Here is a 10,420-nt window from a genome sequence, read left to right as displayed (position 1 = left end):
GCGACAACTGTGAACTTAGTGTGGTGGTCGGTCATCACGAGGGTGTACTGGTGCCCTTGCACTGACTCTCCGACGAGCACGTAATCGATCATGAGGAGTTGTAGGGGTTGGGTGGTGACGATGGTCTGCACAGGTGCCCTCTGTTCCATGGGCTTGGTGACCTTGCATCTTTCGCACGCCCGACATGCTTCCTCCACCATCTGCTGGAGCCCTGGGCAGAAGTATTGCCGATGTAACCACTAGAGGGTCTTGGCAACTCCAAGGTGGGCACCCTCCTGATGGGCTTTCTTAGCTAGCTCCCCGGCGACTTGTTTCGGGACCACAATCTGCTACACTGTGCGGAGCTCTTGTTCCAGGTAGGCGCGACGATACAACACCCCCTCTGGGACCACAAGTCGGTCCTACTGGTGCAGCACACCCTGGCCGGCTTCTCTCGTGAGGTTCCTTCCAGTCGCAAATGGCCCTCAAGGTGGGGTCTTGTCCTTGCTCCGTGGCCCAACCTTTGCAATTGTAGGCCACATGAGGTGGCCTGCTGGATCGTCGGCGGTGGGCCTATCTTGGCAAACTGGGGCATCTCGAGTCCCTCCCGCTCCTCATCCGTGGGGCCGGTGGGGACATCCACTGGGAACCAGGACAGGGCATCCGCATCGGCATTTTCTTTTCCCGGTCGGTAGTGTATCTTCAGGGGGAACTTGGCCAGCCGGGCATTCCAGCGTTGTTCTAGGGCCCCGAGCTTGGCTGTGTTTAGGTGGGCTAGGGGGTTGTTGTCAGTGACCACTTCAACTTCGCCCGCTGTTAAGTATTCTGGGAATTTCTCGGTGACCGCCCACACCAGGGCCAGCAGTTCCAGCTTGAACGAGCTGTAGTTGTCGGGGTTGCGCTTGGTGTCCCGTAGGCTTCAACATCCGTAGACAATCACTCTCTCCTGGCCTCCTTGAACTTGTGACAGAATGGCCCCCAGTCCCTTGTGGCTCCAGTCGTTGTAGAGTATAAACGGCTTGTCGAAGTCCGCGCATGCCAGTATTGGCGCCTGCGTGAGGACTTCCTTGAGTTGGTGGAACGCGTCGTCTTGCCTGCGACCCCACTCAACCACTCTCCTTCGAGTGTCAGTGGCTACACCTTTTAGCAGTTCATGAAGCAGGGCCGCTATCTTGGCAAAACCTTTAATGAATCTCCTATAGTAACCTACTAGGCCCAGGAAGGCACGTACTTCGGTTACGGTAGTCGGCGCCTTCCATCCTTGTATTGTGGCCAGCTTTCCAGGGGTTGGTTGCACACCATCCTCGGAAACCACGTGGCCTAGGTATTCTAGGCAGGTCTTCAGCAGGTGACATTTCCGGGGTTTCAACTTGAGGCCGTAGTTCTCCAGCGCTGTAGGACCAAATCGAGCCTCCGTAGGTGTTTGTCCATCGTGGGGTAGAAGACGATGATGTCGTCTAAGTAGATCAGGATGGCTTCGAAATTTAGGTCCCCCAGGCAATGGTCCATGAGGCGTTGGAATGTGGCAGGTGCATTGGAGAGCACAAATGGCATCCGGCAGAAATCAAAGAGCCCCATGGGGATGATGAAAGCACTCTTGGCTTGGTAACATTCCACCATCGGTACTTGCCAGTACCCGCTGGCCAGATCCAGCGTTGAAAAATAGCGAGACTGGCCTAGGGCGGCTAATGATTCCTCGATGCGGGGGAGGGGGTAGGCATCCCTTACCATGCAGCTGTTCAGTTTCCGGTAGTCGACGCAGAACTAGAGGGCCCCGTCCTTCTTCTTGACTAGGACTATTGGCGCAGCCCAGGGGCTCTTGCTCTCCTTAATGACCCGGTTTTCTAACATCTAACGAATCATGGGCTTTACCTCCTGGTACAACCAGGGTGGTATTGGTTGGTAGCATTCACGGACTGGAGGGGTGGGCCCTGTGTTGATTTTGTGTTCTATCTCGCGGGTGTAGCCAAAATCCTGTCTCTTCCACAACAGCCGCTCCAGACGCTTTGCATCTGCCGGGTGAATTTGGTCCAGAGTCACGTCCGTCTGTTCCAGGATGACCCGACCGTTCCAGCTGTCAGTGGGGGCCTCCTGTTCCTCCATGCCCACGGACAGCGTCCAGGGCACCTTAGCATCGGGGTGGAGTGTCACGCCCCGTTGGGGTATGATGCGGTCTGCAGGAATCGTGTGTACTAGAGCCATGGTGGTCCTGGCAGGGATCGGGGCAGGGTGGCTCCCCAGGTTGCATATCCTGACTGGCACCGTCACACCTTTGACCATGGCGAGGGCCTGGGCCACGATGAGGCCAGCCTCTGCTTGTCGAAACCAACAGGGCTCGATGAGTACTTCCTTCCCTTCCAACCGGCGCTGCGACCTCACTGGCAAGTCCAGGATCACCTCCTGCCGGGCGGGAATTTTCAAATTCTGCTTATGCTGTGTCTTGACATGACTAATCAGCCCCATTCTTTCAGCGGCCCCTGGCTCTTTACACAGCTGCACCACCCTCTGGAGGGCCTGTTGGACCGGCTTCTGCACTCGGAGGTGTTTCCAATAGCGAGGGCCTTTTTCCTGGACCAGGGCCTTATCCATGCAGTGTAGGATATTCATGCCCAGGATGATGGGGCCATGGGCTAACTCCTCCCCGACAACTACCATCACGCCCTTCTTGCCCAGGGCCTGGCCATACAGTTCCATTTCGATCCATATGACCCCTACAATGGGGATGGGGAGGTTCTTGGCGGACTTGAGGGTCACAACATGGATGCGTTACATAGACGATATCTTTATGATATGGAGGGGCAGTGAACAACAACTCAAAGAATTTGTCAACCACCTGAATACAAACACCTTAAACCTCAAGCTGACGTATACCCACGACTGTTCCAGTATTTCATTTTTGGACTCAAAAATTTACAGAGGGGCCCAAAACATGATAGAAACAGAACTGTTCCGCAAGACAACGGCTACCAATAGTCTTCTCCATCAATCAAGCGCGCATTTTCCGCCTACTGTAAATAACATTCCGAAAGGAGAGTTTCTAAGACTTCGCAGGAACTGCTCCAATGATGAAACCTATAAATCCAACTGCAAAGACCTTACTAAGAGGTTAAAAGAGAGAGGATATTCTAACAGGGCAATCAAGAAAGCAGAAAGAACGGTAATTTCCACGGATAGATCAACAATGCTATTCCAAGACAAAGGACCTCCATCCAAACCTACTGATAATACCATCAGATTCGTAGGCAATTACTGCTCAGAATGGAAAGAAATAAAAAACATCATTCAAAACCATTGGCCCATCATCCTTAGTGACATTGACCTGGCTGCAAAAGTGAAACCCCAAGTGGACATGAGTTGGAGGCGTGCCCCAAATTTGAAAGATCAATTGGTACACAGCCACTTCACCAATAGAACAACTAAATCTTCACTCCCCAAAGGCACCCACCCCTGCGGAGGCTGTAAAATCTGCCCCTATGTCAATAAGACCATCACAATAAATGACAGATATGACAACACCATCACAATCAAGGATTTTTTCAATTGTAGGAGCAAAAATGTAATTTACTGTATAACATGCCAATGCAACATGAAATACGTGGGATTAACTACAAGGATGCTCAAACAGCGAGCCCTAGAACATCTAGGCAATATCCGTAATGCTCCATCAGACGTCATAAAAATGAAAAAACTGACCACGGTAGCCAGACATTTCTTGAAAGCACATGAAGGAAAACCAGCTGGTTTCCAGATATGCAGTTTGGAACAGATCCACCTAGGACTAAGGGGAGGGGACCTGAACCAGATACTTCTCCAAAAAGAAAGTAAATGGATTTTTTGTTTAGGATCCCTGGCCCCTGATGGCCTTAACGAGGACATCAAATATGGATCCTTCCTGAAATAAAACCACCAACAACTATACCCTCTAAGCTTTATACCTTATCACAGGGTAATCCACACCCATTATCAAACTTCTACTACCAAACCCCACCAATTGTCTGCACATACCCACATAAGGCAATCCCTTTGACACACCTTAGTGCCCAGGCACCCCATCACTATGACCTCACATCCAATTGTAGGAACACCATTATCCCGTACCAACCTTCCCTGTTCACCTGATACACCCAGCCCAAACGCTCCACGTGAGTATGATACCTCACTATACCACCATCATTTAATTTGCACATAGGGGCTTAGACCTCCCTCATGTCACAAGCACGGTTGCACGGTATTCATTTTGTTTTCCATTTTAGCACCATCACGTTATCACATCCCCCTGCCTAGCAACCCCCTAATCACAAAGATAAGTTCACATGGAAGCAAATCCCAATGATTGCTTTCATAACAATCATTCTCACATATCTGCATTAATTTCACGGGTTAAAAAACTGCTCACAATTTTGTCAACCAACTCTGGCACCAGTATCCAGTTTATTAACAGCCACACGCCGAGTGCGGATACTATTATAATTAATTAATTTTTTCCTTTCAAATCAACCCGTCAATTTAACGCATCAATATAACCATCTTTGTTTCATAAGACTATATCTGCCCAAGGCACGATCCATTTTCATATATATATACACATGTATATTCCTAATAAAATGCAAGACAATCTTATTAAAGGATTAAACATCAAAAATTGAAATCAGCAGCCCTATTAACATCCGATAGGTTCAACAGGCTGTCCATCAAAATGAGAGAGAATAAAAGTAAGGGCAACTGCCGTCATTCAAAATGGCAGGAAGAAGCCCGATAGGCGAAACACGTGTCCAGTCCAAAGTTCCAGCCTCTTACTCCTCCGGCCATCAAACAGCACATCAGCGGCGACCCACGGCTCCCATACGCCGCCACCAACACGCTCACCAGCGAGCTCCAGCTCTGCCAACCAGTGAGCCTGACATCACGAAGTCCCCGCGTCCAGCTCCGGCACACAGCATCCGGTGGGTCACATCTCCGTCTTTGTGAACAGCTGTGCGGTCAGCCAGCAACGGGACTATTGATCTCCTCACGTCAGCCGCTAACCTAGGCAGCGGCAGCAGGTCAGACAAGCGCTCCCTCACTGCGGCAAGCAGCTGGGTAGTGCCTCTAATATCTGTAGCCATTTGTGCCTAAATTGTGTCTATTTCATCTTTGCAACAAGCTACCTATGCCTTCTTTGAATGCATTGCCACGAACTGGATAAGTACCATTGGTAACTATACCTTTAAAATCCGCAACCACACAGTGTGTGGCATTATTCAAATGGTGCACACATCGCTCGTGATTATATCTCTAAACTCTGCAACTAACAAACATGCAACTGCCATAGATTGGTGATCATACATAGCTACCAGCAAATTATATCTTACCTAAACCCAAATGTACCCAGTGAAATATAAGAGCTATGTTTATTATGATGCTGACCCTTTTCTTCAGTTGCTGAAGTATCTAGGGACAGCTTATTCCCAAACCAATACGAGTTGTAACATTGATATCTTTTTTCAATTTTGAGATACTTAATAACAACTTAGTTGCAATCTAGTTAAATTTAAGAACTAATCACCCACAAGTGCAGCCCCAAGCATTCATTTTCAGCATTAGTAGGATTCACCTGTTGCGCCTGGTGAGTGATCCCCTCTTGCAGCCCAACAGGCTAAATTTGATAAGATACCGAACTCAAAGATATTGCCACCATACCCCACTGGTCTGCCCAAACCCTCTCCGAACTTGGAAGCCAAGCAGTGGAGGGCCAGGACAGTACCCAGGTGGGAGACCCCCGGGGAAGCCCAGGTGTGGCAACATTATAACAAGGGGTAGGAGCCGCCGTATCAAATAACACCTGTAATAATGACTGCCAGAGTGAGTGTTTATTAAAGAATATTAATCATATACAGAGGCTGTGTAACTTTTTTCTCCCCATGCTACCAATTTAGGTGTATTACCGGACGCTATTAAGCATAATATTGTGTGCATTCAGGGGAACTGAATCATTTCACTGCCTATTATCACTGGTAATTGTACCTCTGATAAAAACAGTGCTCAAATGACATATTAAATGTGTGACCAATCTGCGAATATTCCTTGAACTAAACCAGTCCAAGGATCACACTACATCTTTAATATTTCAAATATAAAATAATTCTCTGTGCCACCTTATTTTAAATAAAGTCTAAATAAAAGTTATGTATTAATTATCAAATTTAATCATTTACAAAGGAGTGCGCCTGTCACGGACCCACCGGTCGCCTGCTCCGATACGTCAATCTGAGCAGCGCCGGCCGTGACTGGGGTTCACTCAGGACACTCGGGTCCTTTCCTTGAGGTACACTGCCACCAGCCAAAACCTGATTTTAGCGCCTGAAACTGCGCAAGGGGCGGCTTGGCTCGCCCTTGACCACACAATACAAGATAACAATGGTAACGTTTTCCAGCCTTTCTCTCCTGAGGCTAATGAGTCTTAGGAACACAGAACCAGAACTGGGGATATGTATTATTTATTCCTAGAAATACTACAGAGCTTTAAACAAAATGGTTACAAGACATTACAATGATTTTAAAAGTACACACAAGTTTTGAATGCAATTTCAGAAATAAAATAAAAAGAGAAAAATGACAGAACCGTATCTTACAATCCTGAAGTGGGGGGGTTCTCCACAAGAAATCTCTCGTCGCCTACAGCCTGATTGCTAGACCCCCAGGTAGTGACACTGACTATAGGGAGAAAGGTCTTAGTTATACCTTGCAGACTCCCTCATCCCTCCCACCCTTGGGATTCCACTCTTTCCATGCTGAAGGAGTGTGGAAGGTCCCTGGCAATGTATCCTTGACAGTCTGCTGTTTTCAAAGTGATTGATCCTCCTTCCTTGCATAGCAGACCCACTGATAAAAGATGTGAAGGAAGGGGACAAACTCTAACCTCTTCTCCTGGACCATGGTTTATGAGGGGCTCAGATCTTATCTTACATCCTAACTCCGGAGGAGTCCACAGATGTCACACTGAGGGAATACAGGCCTCAAACTCAAACCAGGGTCACCTACAGTTTACATACAAGACATGTCCTGATTCCAATACTCACAGGAGACATAACTATTACACCAATATTAGACATACATTGACCGGACAGATAATCCTAACAGGAGGCATACGTTAATTTGATCGATCACCTGATCTGATCGTTACACCTCCCCCTTTTAAAATGGCGCACAGAGGCGGTGACCCACGTCACCGTCTCATCAGTGCGCTATTAACTACATCACCTGGACAGGTAGCAGTGGTCTCTGTGCTGAGACAGACTGCCACTGATTCTGCGGGATCTGTACTAACACTTCACTATACTTGACGTCTGTCATGGCACCACCTGACGCCATAGCCGTGGCTAGGGTGGGCAATGGGCATAGTCCCTGTCCCTCTCGCAGGAGATGGCAAACTAAAAGCACACAGGTGTCCTCGAACCCATAGTCTGTGAGCACACTGATATAGGGGGAGCTGTGTCCATCCCGGCTGGTATTGACACAGCCCACCACAGCTGTGCGTCGGACTCCTGGACACGGATTCTCCCCTGCAGCTGGCAGTTTGGCCTTACTCACTGAGATCAGTACCAGACCATTCCGCCACACCCCAAATGGCCATCCCGCCGGGACTCGTAACTCAGCGCGTTTAACTATACCACAGGTGTGGGGCATTCTCCCAGCACTATATACAGACTTAAAAATGTCTTCCCAGCACCTCTCCTGAGCTGACTGACCCCCCCTCCCCTTCACTGGGGGGAAGGTCCACTCACTCAACACCTCACACCTCATCCTTTTGTGAGATTCGCTCTCTGTGTCTGTGTGTGTGAATTGTGAAGGGGGGCACGTTTCTGCAAGGGGGAATACCAGCAGGTCCTTGTCCCCTGTCTTGGGAACATCCCAGCTCAGCTTTCCTGAGGTTAATGGAGCTGAGTTTACCTGTGCTTCACGGGCCCTCCCACCCTTCTGGTTACACACAGCAGCTTCCCTACTAGCCACTGGCTCTATTCCTGAAACAACCCTCTTACTGTACCCAGGGGTATCTTTCCCACTTCCCAGGTATGGGGCAGCCTGTGCAGGGTTGATTCTCAGTTCTGTGTGGAAAGCCAAGCTTTCCATGGCAGTCCAGGACACCTTCCTGAGCCTGACCTTCCCTCCCAGACCCGCAGGTTCTGTGGCTGGGGTGGTGCCACTGAGGTTCTCAGGAGAGGCATCCGTTATCCAGTGATGCTGGAAAAATGCACTCTCTGGAGGGTTCTCAGTGTCTGGAGGGAACCCCTGCTGTGTTCCTGTATCTTTGTTTGTGTGGCTACAGTAAGGAGGGGGGTTTGGGGGGAAAGCTGCAGTAAGGGACACTCTCTCCCTATCTGACAGGTCTACAGTGCACACAGGACCCACCGGGTCACTTATTATACCTGGTACCACATTTCCCACAGTAGCGCAAGACATCACATTATCAACAGTAACATCAATATCATAACCTGGGGAGACATCCTGCAATACCTGCAAATTAGCCTGTGCATCTTCCACAACACATGGGGCCCATCCTGCTGGCTTACAATTGCACCGTGGCAAAACCGCTATATCTGGATCCCATTGTCTCTGAGCAGGAATGGGGTTATCTGAGCATGTTGTCACCAGTAACTTATTGGCAGGTACATGCTCTGCCTGCAACCAACTCAGATCTGTCCCATTTGTGCAGTTAGCGACCCCTGGCACGATGTCACAACCAGACATCACTGGAAGAACAGGGTTAACGTCTGGCACAGCAACCTTAATGACATCACCATCAGCACTCCTACCACTGATGAGTGAGGGTGTCTCATTCCCAACCAGATTAGGGCATTCATTTAACCCCACAAACTGGCAAGGATTACCCACTATACCTGTCTCTAACTCACCCTCCACCTCCACCGAAGGTACGGCACTATCACAGATCATCCCAGGGGCTTCACACAAAATAACAACATTGCAATGTTCAGCATGGTTACATACTACCTGAGATGCATCATATGGTTCAGAAGGGTTAGCGACAGATATGTGTGGAGTTAATAAAAGTCCCACATCAGTAGTCCCACACATACTTGTGTGCATACAGTCAGAAAGTCCCATTCCTATTTCCGACATAGTCTCTTCCCTGCATACTTTCACTATGCAGTCAGAATACTCACTGGGCTCTTCTGGTGCTGTAGGGGATTTGTACTCTGCAGTCTCCCTGACTGCCACACATCCTACAGTCTCCCTGGTGCTAGCAGAGATGTCAGCTCTCTGAGCATCGGTGGTAGTGTCCAGGGCCAGCTCTTTACTCACAACCAAGCTGACACTCACTTGGCTTCCTCTGTCTGCTTCCAAGACAGGGAACTGTGCATGACGCGGTCCGGTGAAATTCGCGTCAGCGGTCATTTGGGACCTCTGTCCCTTGTTAGGCTCCCCATGATTGATAACAGAGTCCACATCATGATCCAACACATTATTTACTTCCGCAGACAGTAAAAGTTCAGTACGAAGCCCATCTCCTGCTAACTCAGTAGCCACGGCAGATAAAGTCTCACGTAAAGGTTCGCCATCATGATGCCCTGTATCATCCTCCACTGGTTCACCAACAGCGATCAGGCCTCTGAGCCTCCCCAGCACCAACTGGTGTTCACGCTCAGCCTGACGCTCTGCAGCCTCTCGTACGGCTTTGCGCTCCTCAGCCTCTCGTACGGCTTTGCGCTCCGCAGCCTCTCTGTCCACAGTGGCTTTGCGCTCCGCAGCCTCTCTGTCCACAGTGGCTTTGCGCTCCGCAGCCTCTCTGTCCACAGTGGCTTTGCGCTCCGCAGCCTCTCTGTCGACAATGCCTTGGCAGAACTGCACCAGCTGCAAAGCGAATACGGGGTTCACATTCTTAATTTGCCTGATAACAGCTAGAAGGTCGCTCGGCAGTGTAGACTTGCTGGGTCCAGCAGAAGTGTTTGACCCTGGCGCGGAATCGTTTGTACTGTCCAGTGCTGACTGAGCCCCTGGGGTAGGATTGTCCATGGACTGGTTTCCTCCAGCAAGCAATAGTCCTATCGGCATCCACTAGTGCCTGAATCATACGTTTTCTACTCTGGCCAGACCAAGGGATATTCCTCTGCACACACACGACCGCCAGGTCATCTCTCCTCATCTGCTGGTAATCAGCCATCCGGAGTCTCACACTTGTCAAATAAAATGATAGGAAAGAAAAACAAGAGAAGGGAGGGAACAGAAATTGCATCCACTGTGTGACTTTTAAAACTATAGTAAAGCTCTGAGTTCTGATTCTGGTGATGTGGGTATTTTGCACAAAATTCTACCCACACTCACTTAAGTTCTTAAAGAGAAAAATGAATTCTCCACCCCACCGCTTGCCGCCAAATGTCACGGACCCACCGGTCGCCTGCTCCGATACGTCAATCTGAGCAGCGCCGGCCGTGACTGGGGTTCA

The 10,420-nt window shown here is 49.4% G+C and overlaps 1 pseudogene; it reads left to right on the top strand.

The window, feature by feature from the left end:
• Nucleotides 1–5,644: 5,644 nt before the first annotated feature.
• Nucleotides 5,645–5,763, top strand: LOC146039896 (5S ribosomal RNA; annotated as a pseudogene).
• The last annotated feature ends 4,657 nt before the right edge of the window (nt 5,764–10,420 follow it).

This window comes from Crinia signifera, chromosome 9 (genome assembly GCF_055691185.1).
Source record: "Crinia signifera chromosome 9, ASM5569118v1, whole genome shotgun sequence".
Lineage (NCBI taxonomy): Eukaryota > Metazoa > Chordata > Amphibia > Anura > Myobatrachidae > Crinia > Crinia signifera.
Note: the sequence above shows the minus strand (reverse complement) of the source record. Positions and strands in the feature narration are given on the sequence as shown.